Source organism: Cherax quadricarinatus, chromosome 43, assembly GCF_038502225.1.
Source record: "Cherax quadricarinatus isolate ZL_2023a chromosome 43, ASM3850222v1, whole genome shotgun sequence".
In the NCBI taxonomy this organism is placed as follows: Eukaryota; Metazoa; Arthropoda; class Malacostraca; order Decapoda; family Parastacidae; genus Cherax; species Cherax quadricarinatus.
The window spans coordinates 25094666-25109519 of NC_091334.1; the positions used below are offsets into that span (position 1 = coordinate 25094666).

The following is a 14854-nucleotide window of genomic DNA, read 5'->3' on the forward strand; positions in this document are numbered from 1 at the left end:
GTGGTGGTGGTAGTAATGGTGGTATTAGTGGTGGTGGTAGTTGTAGTTGTGGCAGTAGTGGTGGTGGTAGTAGTGGTGGTGGTAGTAGTGGTGGTGGTAGTAATGGTGGTATTAGTGGTGGTGGTAGTTGTGGTAGTAGTGGTGGTAGTAGTAGTGGTGGTAGTAGTGGTTGTGGTAGTAGTACTAGCAGTCCACTACCACCACCACCTACTATCACCACTGCAACCACCACCTACCACAAACACCACTTCCACCGCCACCTACCACCACCACTTACTACCACCACTACCTCCACCACCTACCACAACTACCACTACTACCACCACCACCTACCTGGAGAGGGTTCCGGGGGTCAACCCCCCCGGCCCGGTCTGTGACTAGGCCTCATGGTGGATCAGTGCCTGATCAACCAGGCTGTTACTGTTGGCTGCACGCATACTACCATCACTACCACCCTCAAACCAACTTTACCATTACTCTGATAGACAAAGCCATATATAGACAGCCACGATAGACAGAGGTAGTGATAGACAGAGGCACTGACAGACAGAAGCAATGATAGACACAGGCAGTGATAGAGGCACTAACAGAGTCAGTCACAGTGGCACTAACAGAGGCAGTGACAGAGGCACTAACAGAGGCACTTACAGAAGTGACAGAGGCAGTGAGAGAGGCACTAACAGAGGAAGTAACAGAGGCACTAACAGAGGAAGTAATAGAGACACTAATAGCACTAACACAGGCAGTGAGAGAGTCACTAACAGAGGCAGTGACAGGCATTAACACACAGTAAGAGAGGCACTAACAGAGGCATTTACAGAAGAAGTGACAGAGGCTGTGGGAGAGGCAGTGAGAAAGGCAGTGAGAGAGGCAGTGAGAGAGGCAGTAAGAGAGGCAGTGAGAGAGGCAGTAAGAGAGGCAGTAAGAGAGGCAGTAAGAGAGGCAGTAAGAGAGGCAGTAAGAGAGGCAGTAAGAGAGGCAGTAAGAGAGGCAGTGAGAGAGGCAGTAAGAGAGGCAGTGAGAAAGGCAGTGAGAGAGGCAGTAAGAGAGGCAGTAAGAGAGGCAGTAAGAGAGGCAGTAAGAGAGGCAGTAAGAGAGGCAGTGAGAGAGGCAGTAAGAGAGGCAGTAAGAGAGGCAGTAAGAGAGGCAGTAAGAGAGGCAGTAAGAGAGGCAGTGAGAGAGGCAGTAAGAGAGGCAGTAAGAGAGGCAGTAAGAGAGGCAGTAAGAGAGGCAGTAAGAGAGGCAGTAAGAGAGGCAGTGAGAGAGGCAGTAAGAGAGGCAGTAAGAGAGGCAGTGAGAGAGGCAGTAAGAGAGGCAGTAAGAGAGGCAGTAAGAGAGGCAGTGAGAGAGGCAGTAAGAGAGGCAGTAAGAGAGGCAGTAAGAGAGGCAGTGAGAGAGGCAGTAAGAGAGGCAGTAAGAGAGGCAGTAAGAGAGGCAGTGAGAGAGGCAGTAAGAGAGGCAGTTAGAGAGGCAGTGAGAGAGAGAGAGGCAGTAAGAGAGAGTGCAGTAAGAGAGGCAGTGAGAGAGGCAGTAAGAGAGGCAGTAAGAGAGGCAGTAAGAGAGGCAGTGAGAGAGGCAGTAAGAGAGGCAGTAAGAGAGGCAGTGAGAGAGGCAGTAAGAGAGGCAGTAAGAGAGGCAGTAAGAGAGGCAGTGAGAGAGGCAGTAAGAGAGGCAGTGAGAGAGGCAGTAAGAGAGGCAGTAAGAGAGGCAGTAAGAGAGGCAGTAAGAGAGGTAGTGAGAGAGGCAGTAAGAGAGGCAGTGAGAGAGGCAGTAAGAGAGGCAGTGAGAGAGGCAGTAAGAGAGGCAGTAAGAGAGGCAGTAAGAGAGGCAGTGAGAGAGGCAGTAAGAGAGGCAGTGAGAGAGGCAGTAAGAGAGGCAGTAAGAGAGGCAGTGAGAGAGGCAGTAAGAGAGGCAGTGAGAGAGGCAGTAAGAGAGGCAGTGAGAGAGGCAGTAAGAGAGGCAGTGAGAGAGGCAGTAAGAGAGGCAGTAAGAGAGGCAGTGAGAGAGGCAGTAAGAGAGGCAGTGAGAGAGGCAGTAAGAGAGGCAGTGAGAGAGGCAGTAAGAGAGGCAGTAAGAGAGGCAGTAAGAGAGGCAGTAAGAGAGGTAGTAAGAGAGGTAGTGAGAGAGGCAGTAAGAGAGGCAGTGAGAGAGGCAGTAAGAGAGGCAGTAAGAGAGGCAGTAAGAGAGGCAGTAAGAGAGGTAGTGAGAGAGGCAGTAAGAGAGGCAGTGAGAGAGGCAGTAAGAGAGGCAGTGAGAGAGGCAGTAAGAGAGGCAGTAAGAGAGGCAGTAAGAGAGGCAGTAAGAGAGGCAGTGAGAGAGGCAGTATGAGAGGCAGTGAGAGAGGCAGTAAGAGAGGCAGTGAGAGAGGCAGTAAGAGAGGCAGTGAGAGAGGCAGTAAGAGAGGCAGTAAGAGAGGCAGTGAGAGAGGCAGTAAGAGAGGCAGTGAGAGAGGCAGTAAGAGAGGCAGTGAGAGAGGCAGTAAGAGAGGCAGTAAGAGAGGCAGTAAGAGAGGCAGTGAGAGAGGCAGTAAGAGAGGCAGTGAGAGAGGCAGTAAGAGAGGCAGTAAGAGAGGCAGTAAGAGAGGCAGTAAGAGAGGCAGTGAGAGAGGCAGTAAGAGAGGCAGTAAGAGAGGCAGTAAGAGAGGCAGTAAGAGAGGCAGTAAGAGAGGCAGTAAGAGAGGCAGTAAGAGAGGGAGAAAGTGCCTGGGCTGGCGGTGTGGTGAGACAGTATACACTGTAGCAGTGTACTGAGAGGATATACCAGCCTGCTACACTATCTGCAAGTTGATATACCAGGTATACCACCAGTGACACTACCGTAGGTATACCACCACACTAGTGACTCTACCGTAGGTACACCACCACACTAGTGACTCTACCGTAGGTACACCACCACACTAGTGACTCTACCGTAGGTACACCACCACACTAGTGACTCTACCGTAGGTACACCACCACACTAGTGACTCTACCGTAGGTATACCACCAGTGACTCTACCGTAGGTATACCACCACACTAGTGACTCTACCGTAGGTATACCACCAGTGACTCTACCGTAGGTATACCAGCACACTAGTGACTCTACCGTAGGCATACCACCAGCGACTCTGCCGTAGGTATACCACCAGCGACTCTGCCGTAGGTATTCCACCAGTGACTCTACCATAGGTATACCACCAGTGACTCTACCGTAGGTATACCAGCACACTAGTGACTCTACCGTAAGTATACCACTACACTAGTGACTCTACAGTAGGTATACCACCACACTACTCTACCGCAGGTATACCACTACACTAGTGACTCTACCGTAGGTATACCACCACACTAGTGACTCTACCGTAGGTATACCACCATACTAGTGACTCTACCGTAGGTATACCACCACACTAGTGGCTCTACCGTAGGTATACCACCATACTAGTGACTCTACCGTAGGTATACCACCACACTAGTGGCTTCCGTAGGTATACCAGCACACTAGTGACTCTACCGTAGGTATACCACCACACTAATGACTCTACATTAGGTATACCACCAAACTAGTGACACATAGGTATACCACCATCATAGTGACCCATGTTGGTATACCACCATCATAGTGACCCATGTTGGTATACCACCATCATAGTGACCCATGTTGGTATACCACCATCATAGTGACCCATGTTGGTATACCACCATCATAGTGACCCATGTTGGTATACCACCATCATAGTGACCCATGTTGGTATACCACCATCATAGTGACCCATGTTGGTATACCACCATCATAGTGACCCATGTTGGTATACCACCATCATAGTGACCCATGTTGGTATACCACCATCATAGTGACCCATGTTGGTATACCACCATCATAGTGACCCATGTTGGTATACCACCATCATAGTGACCCATGTTGGTATACCACCATCATAGTGACCCATGTTGGTATACAACCATCATAGTGACCCATGTTGGTATACCACCATCATAGTGACCCATGTTGGTATACCACCATCATAGTGACCCATGTTGGTATACCACCATCATAGTGACCCATGTTGGTATACCACCATCATAGTGACCCATGTTGGTATACCACCATCATAGTGACCCATGTTGGTATACCACCATCATAGTGACCCATGTTGGTATACAACCATCATAGTGACCCATGTTGGTATACCACCATCATAGTGACCCATGTTGGTATACCACCATCATAGTGACCCATGTTGGTATACAACCATCATAGTGACCCATGTTGGTATACCACCATCATAGTGACCCATGTTGGTATACAACCATCATAGTGACCCATGTTGGTATACCACCATCATAGTGACCCATGTTGGTATATCACAACTAAGAGGTTCCTAAGTAAACAGGTACTTTGGGGAACCTACTGACCTTAGCACCGGTATTAATTAAATATCTCTAGTAAGAAATCTAAACCTAATTACGTACTTGATTACCCAGGTACCTCCTTACTGCTAGGTGAGCAGTGACAGCAGGTTTAAGGTGACTAACACACAGGTACCTACTTATTGCTAGGTGAACAGTGAGAGCAGGTGTAAGGTGACTTACTCCCAGGTACCTACTTACTGCTAGGTGAACAGTGACAGCAGGTGTAAGGTGAGTTACTCCCAGGTACCTATTTACTGCTAGGTGAACAGTGACAGCAGGTGTAAGGTGACTTACTCCCAGGTACCTACTTACTGCTAGGTGAACAGTACCAGCAGGTGTAAGGTAACTTACACCCAGGTACCTACTTACTGCTATGTGAGCTATTGGTTCCTGGTGACTGTTTCTTCACCTAGTGGTGCCTTAGGTGTTTCCTCGGGCGTAAGTGTTGCTACAGTAGCCAGGTTACCTAATTTCTTGATGAACCTGTGAACCACGCCTGTCTCTCTCTCAGTGTTTAAGAGGTACCTAAGTCCTCTCAGTTTCCTAATATCATGTTCACTCTTATACTCTAGCTGGTCCATAATTACTGTCTCCTAATATACTCTGGTCAAGGGAAGCCCAGGAGCTATACCTAATTCATGGTTGACACTTAACAAATGTGTTACTGATGTCTGAGTTTGGCTCTACAACACTCAGTATACAACACTCAGTGTTGGAGATGTCTGAGTTTGGCTCTACAACACTCAGTATACAACACTCAGTGTTGTAGATGTCTGAGTTTGGCTCTACAACACTCAGTATACATCACTCAGTGTTGTAGATGTCAGAGTTTGGCTCTACAACACTCAGTATACAACACTCAGTGTTGGAGATGTCTGAGTTTGGCTCTACAACACTCAGTATACAACACTCAGTGTTGGAGATGTCTGAGTTTGGCTCTACAACACTCAGTATACATCACGCAGTGTTGTAGATGTCTGAGTTTGGCTCTACAACACTCAGTATACATCACGCAGTGTTGGAGATGTCTGAGTTTGGCTCTACAACACTCAGTATACATCACTCAGTGTTGGAGATGTCTGAGTTTGGCTCTACAACACTCAGTATACATCACGCAGTGTTGGAGATGTCTGAGTTTGGCTCTACAACACTCAGTATACATCACTCAGTGTTGGAGATGTCTGAGTTTGGCTCTACAACACTCAGTATACATCACGCAGTGTTGGAGATGTCTGAGTTTGGCTCTACAACACTCAGTATGCATCACGCAGTGTTGGAGATGTCTGAGTTTGGCTCTACAACACTCAGTATACATCACTCAGTGTTGTAGATGTCTGAGTTTGGCTCTACAACACTCAGTATACATCACGCAGTGTTGGAGATGTCTGAGTTTGGCTCTACAACACTCAGTATACATCACTCAGTGTTGTAGATGTCTGAGTTTGGCTCTACAACACTCAGTATACATCACGCAGTGTTGGAGATGTCTGAGTTTGGCTCTACAACACTCAGTATACATCACGCAGTGTTGGAGATGTCTGAGTTTGGCTCTACAACACTCAGTATACATCACTCAGTGTTGTAGATGTCTGAGTTTGGCTCTACAACACTCAGTATACATCACGCAGTGTTGGAGATGTCTGAGTTTGGCTCTACAACACTCAGTATACATCACTCAGTGTTGTAGATGTCTGAGTTTGGCTCTACAACACTCAGTATACATCACGCAGTGTTGGAGATGTCTGAGTTTGGCTCTACAACACTCAGTATACATCACGCAGTGTTGGAGATGTCTGAGTTTGGCTCTACAACACTCAGTATACATCACGCAGTGTTGTAGATGTCTGAGTTTGGCTCTACAACACTCAGTATACATCACGCAGTGTTGGAGATGTCTGAGTTTGGCTCTACAACACTCAGTATACATCACGCAGTGTTGTAGATGTCTGAGTTTGGTTCTACAACACTCAGTATACATCACGCAGTGTTGGAGATGTCTGAGTTTGGTTCTACAACACTCAGTATACAACACTCAGTGTTGTAGATGTCTGAGTTTGGCTCTACGACACTCAGTATACATCACTCAGTGTTGTAGATGTCTGAGTTTGGCTCTACAACACTCAGTATACATCACTCAGTGTTGTAGATGTCTGAGTTTGGCTCTACAACACTCAGTATACATCACACAGTGTTGTAGATGTCTGAGTCTGGCTCTACAACACTCAGTATACATCACTCAGTGTTGTAGATGTCAGAGTTTGGCTCTACAACACTCAGTATACATCACACAGTGTTGTAGATGTCAGAGTTTGGCTCTACAACACTCAGTATACATCACACAGTGTTGTAGATGTCAGAGTTTGGCTCTACAACACTCAGTATACATCACACAGTGTTGTAGATGTCTGAGTTTGGCTCTACAACACTCAGTATACATCACTCAGTGTTGTAGATGTCTGAGTTTGGCTCTACAACACTCAGTATACATCACGCAGTGTTGGAGATGTCTGAGTTTGGCTCTGCAACACTCAGTATACATCACTCAGTGTTGTAGATGTCTGAGTTTGGCTCTACAACACTCAGTATACATCACGCAGTGTTGTAGATGTCTGAGTTTGGCTCTACAACACTCAGTATACATCACGCAGTGTTGTAGATGTCTGAGTTTGGCTCTACAACACTCAGTATACATCACGCAGTGTTGTAGATGTCTGAGTTTGGCTCTACAACACTCAGTATACATCACTCAGTGTTGGAGATGTCTGAGTTTGGCTCTACAACACTCAGTATACATCACTCAGTGTTGTAGATGTCTGAGTTTGGCTCTACAACACTCAGTATACATCACACAGTGTTGGAGATGTCAGAGTTTGGCTCTACAAGACTCAGTATACATCACTCAGTGTTGGAGATGTCTGAGTTTGGCTCTACAACACTCAGTATACATCACGCAGTGTTGTAGATGTCTGAGTTTGGCTCTACAACACTCAGTATACATCACACAGTGTTGGAGATGTCAGAGTTTGGCTCTACAACACTCAGTATACATCACTCAGTGTTGGAGATGTCTGAGTTTGGCTCTACAACACTCAGTATACATCACACAGTGTTGGAGATGTCAGAGTTTGGCTCTACAACACTCAGTATACATCACACAGTGTTGGAGATGTCAGAGTTTGGCTCTACAACACTCAGTATACATCACTCAGTGTTGGAGATGTCTGAGTTTGGCTCTACAACACTCAGTATACATCACACAGTGTTGGAGATGTCAGAGTTTGGCTCTACAACACTCAGTATACATCACACAGTGTTGGAGATGTCAGAGTTTGGCTCTACAACACTCAGTATACATCACTCAGTGTTGGAGATGTCTGAGTTTGGCTCTACAACACTCAGTATACATCACACAGTGTTGGAGATGTCTGAGTTTGGCTCTACAACACTCAGTATACATCACGCAGTGTTGGAGATGTCTGAGTTTGGCTCTACAACACTCAGTATACATCACGCAGTGTTGTAGATGTCTGAGTTTGGCTCTACAACACTCAGTATACATCACTCAGTGTTGGAGATGTCTGAGTTTGGCTCTACAACACTCAGTATACATCACGCAGTGTTGGAGATGTCTGAGTTTGGCTCTACAACACTCAGTATACATCACGCAGTGTTGGAGATGTCTGAGTTTGGCTCTGCAACACTCAGTATACATCACACAGTGTTGGAGATGTCTGAGTTTGGCTCTACAACACTCAGTATACATCACGCAGTGTTGTAGATGTCTGAGTTTGGCTCTACAACACTCAGTATACATCACGCAGTGTTGGAGATGTCTGAGTTTGGCTCTACAACACAAGTGTCAACCATGAATTAAGTATAGCTCCTGGGCTTCCCTTGACCAGAGTTAATGTGACAGTAATTATGGACCAGCTAGAGTATAAGGGTGAACATGATATTAGGAGACAGTAATTATGGACCAGCTAGAGTATAAGGGTGAACATGATATTAGGAGACTGGGAGGACTTAGGTACCTCTTAACAAGGTTAAAGTTGGCAACTTTGTTTATAAGTTAATATCTGTTACCTACATCACCTCAGTTGTAAGATTATATATTGTTATGCTGTGAGCCATCTGTGAGCCATCTGTGGCCTGCTGTGGGCCATCTGTGAGCCATCTGTGGCCTGCTGTGGGCCATCTGTGAGCCATCTGTGGCCTGCTGTGGGCCATCTGTGAGCCATCTGTGACCTGCTGTGGGCCAGCTGTGAGCCATCTGTGAGCCATCTGTGGCCAGCTGTCGGCCAGCTATGAGCCATCTGTGGTCATCTGTGGGCCATCTGTGAGCCATCTGTGACCTGCTGTGGGGCAGCTGTGAGCCATCTGTCTTCTGACTGTCTTGTGGTACAGAAGCTGTCTTCTGACTGTCTTGTGGTACAGAAGCTGTCTTCTGACTGTCTTGTGGTACAGAAGCTGTCTTCTGACTGTCTTGTGGTACAGAAGCTGTCTTCTGACTGTCTTGTGGTACAGGAGCTGTCTTCTGACTGTCTTGTGGTACAGTAGCTGTCTTCTCACTGTCTTGTGGTACAGTAGCTGTCTTCTCACTGTCTTGTGGTACAGTAGCTGTCTTCTCACTGTCTTGTGGTACAGGAGCTGTCTTCTCACTGTCTTGTGGTACAGGAGCTGTCTTCTCACTGTCTTGTGGTACAGGAGCTGTCTTCTCACTGTCTTGTGGTACAGGAGCTGTCTTCTCACCGTCTTGTGGTACAGGATCTGTCTTCTCACTGTCTTGTGGTACAGTAGCTGTCTTCTGACTGTCTTGTGGTACAGTAGCTGTCTTCTCACTGTCTTGTGGTACAGGAGCTGTCTTCTCACTGTCCTCAGAGTGGAGTCTAGTGGTACCTTGACAACATTGGTCTTGTACATAACAGTAAGGTCACTCACATCCTCCGGTGTTCAGTACTCCGCTGAAATGACAGATCTATCCAGGCTGTGTCTAGGCGAGAGACGAGTCGCTCTGTTCTATTCTCTATTCCGTCAAGAAGCCGCAGATGAGATGGAAGTCAGGCAATCCATGTAAGTGGAGCATACTCAAGGTGTGAGCGTATTTGTGCCCCGTACAGAATCTTGCAACCTCTACTGTCGAGCAGATGTGAGATTACGTCTAAGTGCTGTAAGCTTCCTGGCTGCCTTGTTTGCAAGATTCGCAACATGGTTCTTCATGGTCAGTCTTCTTGGTCAAATTTCACCCCAAGGATATCAACTTCATCCCCAGGTACCAACACTCACCCATTCATTCTCACCATTACTTCAGGATTACCATGATGGTACCTAGACTATCACTGTTATCAGTTACTTTAGAGCAGGTCACTACTGCCTCTCACAACTATTGGACCACTATAACAGGGTCTTGGAAGGTCACTCCTGCCTCTCACAACTATTGGACCACTATAACAGGGTCTTGGATGGTCACTCCTGCCTCTCACAACTATTGGACCACTATAACAGGGTCTTGGATGGTCACTACTGCCTCTCACAACTACTGGACCACTATGACATGGTCTTGGATGATCACTACTGCCTCTCACAACTACTGGACCACTATGATATGGTCTTGGATGGTCACTACTCTATCTCACAACTACTGGACCACTATGACATGGTCTTGGATGGTCACTACTGCCTCTCACAACTACTGGATCACTATGACATGGTCTTGGATGGTCACTCCTGTCTCTCACAACTACTGGACCACTATGACATGATCTTGGATGGTCACTACTGCCTCTCACAACTACTGGACCATTATGACATGGTCTTGGATGGTCACTACTGCCTCTCACAACTACTGGACCACTATGACATGGTCTTGGATGGTCACTACTGCCTCTCACAACTACTGGACCACTATGACATGGTCTTGGATGGTCACTACTGCCTCTCACAACTACTGGACCACTATGACATGGTCTAAGATGGTCACTACTGCCTCTCATAACTACTGGACCACTATGACATGGTCTTGGATGATCACTACTGTCTCTCACAACTACTGGACCACTATGACATGGTTTTGGATGGTCACTACTGCCTCTCACAACTACTGGACCACTATGACATAGTCTTGGATGGTCACTACTGCCTCTCACAACTACTGGACCACTATGACATGGTCTAAGATGGTCACTACTGCCTCTCATAACTACTGGACCACTATGACATGGTCTTGGATGGTCACTACTGCCTCTCACAACTACTGGACCACTATGACATGGTCTTGGATGATCACTACTGTCTCTCACAACTACTGGACCACTATGACATGGTCTTGGATGGTCACTACTGCCTCTCACAACTACTGGACCACTATGACATGGTCTTGGATGATCACTACTGTCTCTCACAACTACTGGACCACTATGACATGGTCTTGGATGGTCACTACAGTACTGACTCCCAGTGTTCCACAAGGCACAGTACTGACTCCCAGTGTTCCACAAGGCACACTACTGACTCCCAGTGTTCCACAAGGCACAGTACTGACTCCCAGTGTTCCACAAGGCACAGTGCTGACTCCCAGTGTTCCACAAGGCACAGTACTGACTCCCAGTGTTCCACAAGGCACAGTACTGACTCCCAGTGTTCCACAAGGCACAGTACTGACTCCCAGTGTTCCACAAGGCACAATACTCGCCCCATCCTGTTCCTCATCCTCATATCTGACACAGAAATGTAAGCCACACACTGTGTCTTCCTCTGCTGATGACACCAGAGTCTGCATGAAAGGAAAGGAAACAGAAACGAGGCACTAAACTACAGACCTGTGTCTCTGACATGTATTGTATGCAAAGTCATGGAGAAGATTATCAGGAGGAGAGTGGTGGAACACCTGGAACGGAACAAGATTATAAATGAAAACGAGCATGGGTTCATGGAAGGCAAATTCTGTGTCACAAACCTCCTGGAGTTTTATGACAAGGTAACAGAAGTAAGACACGAGAGAGAGGGGTGGGTTGTTTGCGTTTTCCTAGACTGCAGGAAGGCCTTTGACACAGTTCCCCACAAGAGATTAGTGCAGAAGCTGGAGGATCAGGCACACGTAAAAGGAAGGGCACTGCAATGGATCAGGGAATACCTGACAGGGAGGCAACAACGAGTCATGGTACGTGAAGAGGTGTCACAGTGGGCGCCTGTTACGAGCGGGGTCCCACAGGGGTCAGTTCTAGGACCAGTGTTATTTTTGATATATGTCAACGACATGATGGAAAGAATAGACTCTGAAGTGTCCCTGTTCCCAGATGACGTGAAGCTGATGAGAAGAATTAAATCGGATGAGGATGAGGCAGGACTGCAAATAGACCTGGACAGGCTGGACATGTGGTCCAGAAACTGGCTTCTCGAATTCAATCCTGCCAAATGCAATGTCATGAAGATTGGGGAGGGGCAAAGAAGACTGCAGACAGAGTATAGGCTAGGTGGACAAAGACTACAGACCTCACTCAGGGAGAAAGACCTTGGGGTGACCATAACACCGAGCACATCACCGGAGGCACACATCAACCAAATAACCGCTGCAGCATACGGGCGCCTGGCAAACCTGAGAATAGCGTTCCGATACCTTAATAAGGAATCGTTCAAGACACTGTACACTGTGTATGTTAGGCCCATACTGGAGTATGCAGCACCAGTCTGGAACCCACACCTGGTCAAGCACGTCAAGAAGTTAGAGAAAGTACAAAGGTTTGCAACAAGGCTAGTCCCAGAGCTCAGGGGAATGTCGTACGAGGAAAGGTTAAGGGAAATCGGACTAACGACACTGGAGGACAGAAGGGTCAGGGGAGACATGATAATGACATACAAGATACTGCGGGGAATAGACAAGGTGGACAGAGATAGGATGTTCCAGAGAGGGGACACAGGGACAAGGGGTCACAACTGGAAGCTGAAGACTCAGACGAGTCACAGGGACGTTAGGAAGTATTTCTTCAGTCATAGAGTTGTCAGCAAGTGGAATAGCCTAGCAAGTGAAGTAGTGGAGGCAGGAACCATACATAGTTTTAAGAAGAGGTATGACAAAGCTCAGGAAGCAGAGAGAGAGAGGACCTAGTAGCGATCAGTGAAGAGGCGGGGCCAGGAGCTGAGTCTCGACCCCTGCAACCACAATTAGGTGAGTACAGTGTCAGCCATCAAAGACACTCCAAGTCTCCAGCAGATATTAAGAAAATCTTTGAATGGGCCACAAAAAACAATATGAAGTTCAGTGAAGACAAATTAACTTAAGGAAATTAAAACTGTATCAAAGTATAAAACAAATTACAACGACACAATAAAGCGAGAAAGTAATGTGAAGGACCTGGGAGTGATAATGTCAGAGGATCTCACTTTCAAAGATCACAATAATGTATCCACCACATCTGCTAGGATGATGGCAGGATGGATAATGAGAACCTTCAAAACTAGGGATGGATAATGAGAACCTTCAAAACTAGGGATGGATAATGAGAACCTTCAAAACTAGGGATGGATAATGAGAACCTTCAAAACTAGGGATGGATAATGAGAACCTTCAAAACTAGGGATGGATAATGAGAACCTTCAAAACTAGGGATGGATAATGAGAACCTTCAAAACTAGGGATCCCAAGCCCATGATGATTCTCGTCAAAGCGCTGGTTCTCTCTAGGCTGCAATACTGCTGTACACTACAGCACTACACTACAGGTTGGTCACTCTCACAGTACCCAGGAAGGTTGGTCACTCACACAGTACCCAGGAAGGTTGGTCACTCTCACAGTACCCAGGAAGGTTGGTCACTCACACAGTACCCAGGAAGGTTGGTCACTCTCACAGTACCCAGGAAGGTTGGTCACTCACACAGTACCCAGGAAGGTTGGTCACTCACACAGTACCCAGGAAGGTTGGTCACTCTCACAGTACCCAGGAAGGTTGGTCACTCACACAGTACCCAGGAAGGTTGGTCACTCTCACAGTACCCACACTCACACAGTACCCAGGAAGGTTGGTCACTCACACAGTACCCAGGAAGGTTGGTCACTCTCACAGTACCCAGGAAGGTTGGTCACTCTCACAGTACCCAGGAAGGTTGGTCACTCACACAGTACCCAGGAAGGTTGGTCACTCACACAGTGCCCAGGAAGGTTGGTCACTCTCACAGTTCCCAGGAAGGTTAGTCACTCTCACAGTTCCCAGGAAGGTTGGTCACTCACATAGTACCCAGGAAGGTTGGTCACTCACACAGTACCCAGGAAGGTTGGTCACTCTCACAGTACCCAGGAAGGTTGGTCACTCTCACAGTACCCAGGAAGGTTGGTCACTCTCACAGTACCCAGGAAGGTTGGTCACTCACACAGTACCCAGGAAGGTTGGTCACTCTCACAGTACCCAGGAAGGTTGGTCACTCTCACAGTACCCAGGAAGGTTGGTCACTCACACAGTACCCAGGAAGGTTGGTCACTCACACAGTACCCAGGAAGGTTGGTCACTCACACAGTACCCAGGAAGGTTGGTCACTCACACAGTACCCAGGAAGGTTGGTCACTCTCACAGTACCCAGGAAGGTTGGTCACTCACACAGTACTCAGGAAGGTTGGTCACTCTCACAGTACCCAGGAAGGTTGGTCACTCTCACAGTACCCAGGAAGGTTAGGGCAGCCTTGTATAGGAAGGAAGTATGTCTGCTGGGTACTGACTGTCTTACTGGTACACCCTTGACACATATTGTGTGTGTGAGTGTGTGTGTGTGTGTGTGTGTGTGTGTGTGTGTGTGTGTGTGTGTGTGTGTGTGTGTGTGTACTCACCTAATTGTACTCACCTAATTGTGGTTGCAGGGGTCGAGACTCAGCTCCTGGCCCCGCCTCTTCACTGATCGCTACTGGATCCTCTCTCTCTCTGCTTCCTGAGCTTTGTCATACCTCTTCTTAAAACTATGTATGGTTCCTGCCTCCCCTACTTCACTTGCTAGGCTATTCCACTTCCTGACAACTCTATGACTGAAGAAATACTTCCTAACGTCCCTGTGACTCGTCTGAGTCTTCAGCTTCCAGTTGTGACCCCTTGTCCCTGTGTCCCCTCTCTGGAACATCCTATCTCTGTCCACCTTGTCTATTCCCCGCAGTATCTTGTACGTCGTTATCATGTCTCCCCTGACCCTTCTGTCCTCCAGTGTCGTCAGTCCGATTTCCCTTAACCTTTCCTCGTACGACATTCCCTTGAGCTCTGGGACTAGCCATGTTGCAAACCTTTGTACTTTCTCTAACTTCTTGACGTGCTTGACCAGGTGTGGGTTCCAGACTGGTGCTGCATACTCCAGTATGGGCCTAACATACACAGTGTACAGTGTCTTGAACGATTCCTTATTAAGGTATCGGAACGCTATTCTCAGGTTTGCCAGGCGCCCGTATGCTGCAGCGGTTATTTGGTTGATGTGTGCCTCCGGTGATGTGCTCGCT

At 47.5% G+C, this 14854-nt stretch overlaps 1 protein-coding gene across 5 annotated transcripts in view; it reads left to right on the forward strand.

The window, feature by feature from the left end:
- Nucleotides 1-2692: 2692 nt before the first annotated feature.
- LOC128694211 (uncharacterized) overlaps nucleotides 2693-14854 on the forward strand; it is a 70672-nt gene continuing 58510 nt past the window's right edge. For 3 of the 5 annotated variants that reach the window (XM_053784209.2, XM_053784208.2, XM_053784211.2), the window contains exon 1: nucleotides 2693-2795. The gene's annotated coding sequence lies outside the window, so the exon portion shown is untranslated. Of the gene's footprint in view, nucleotides 2818-14854 lie in introns of all 5 variants that reach the window. The other 2 variants (XM_053784213.2, XM_053784210.2) reach the window with 1 other exon arrangement.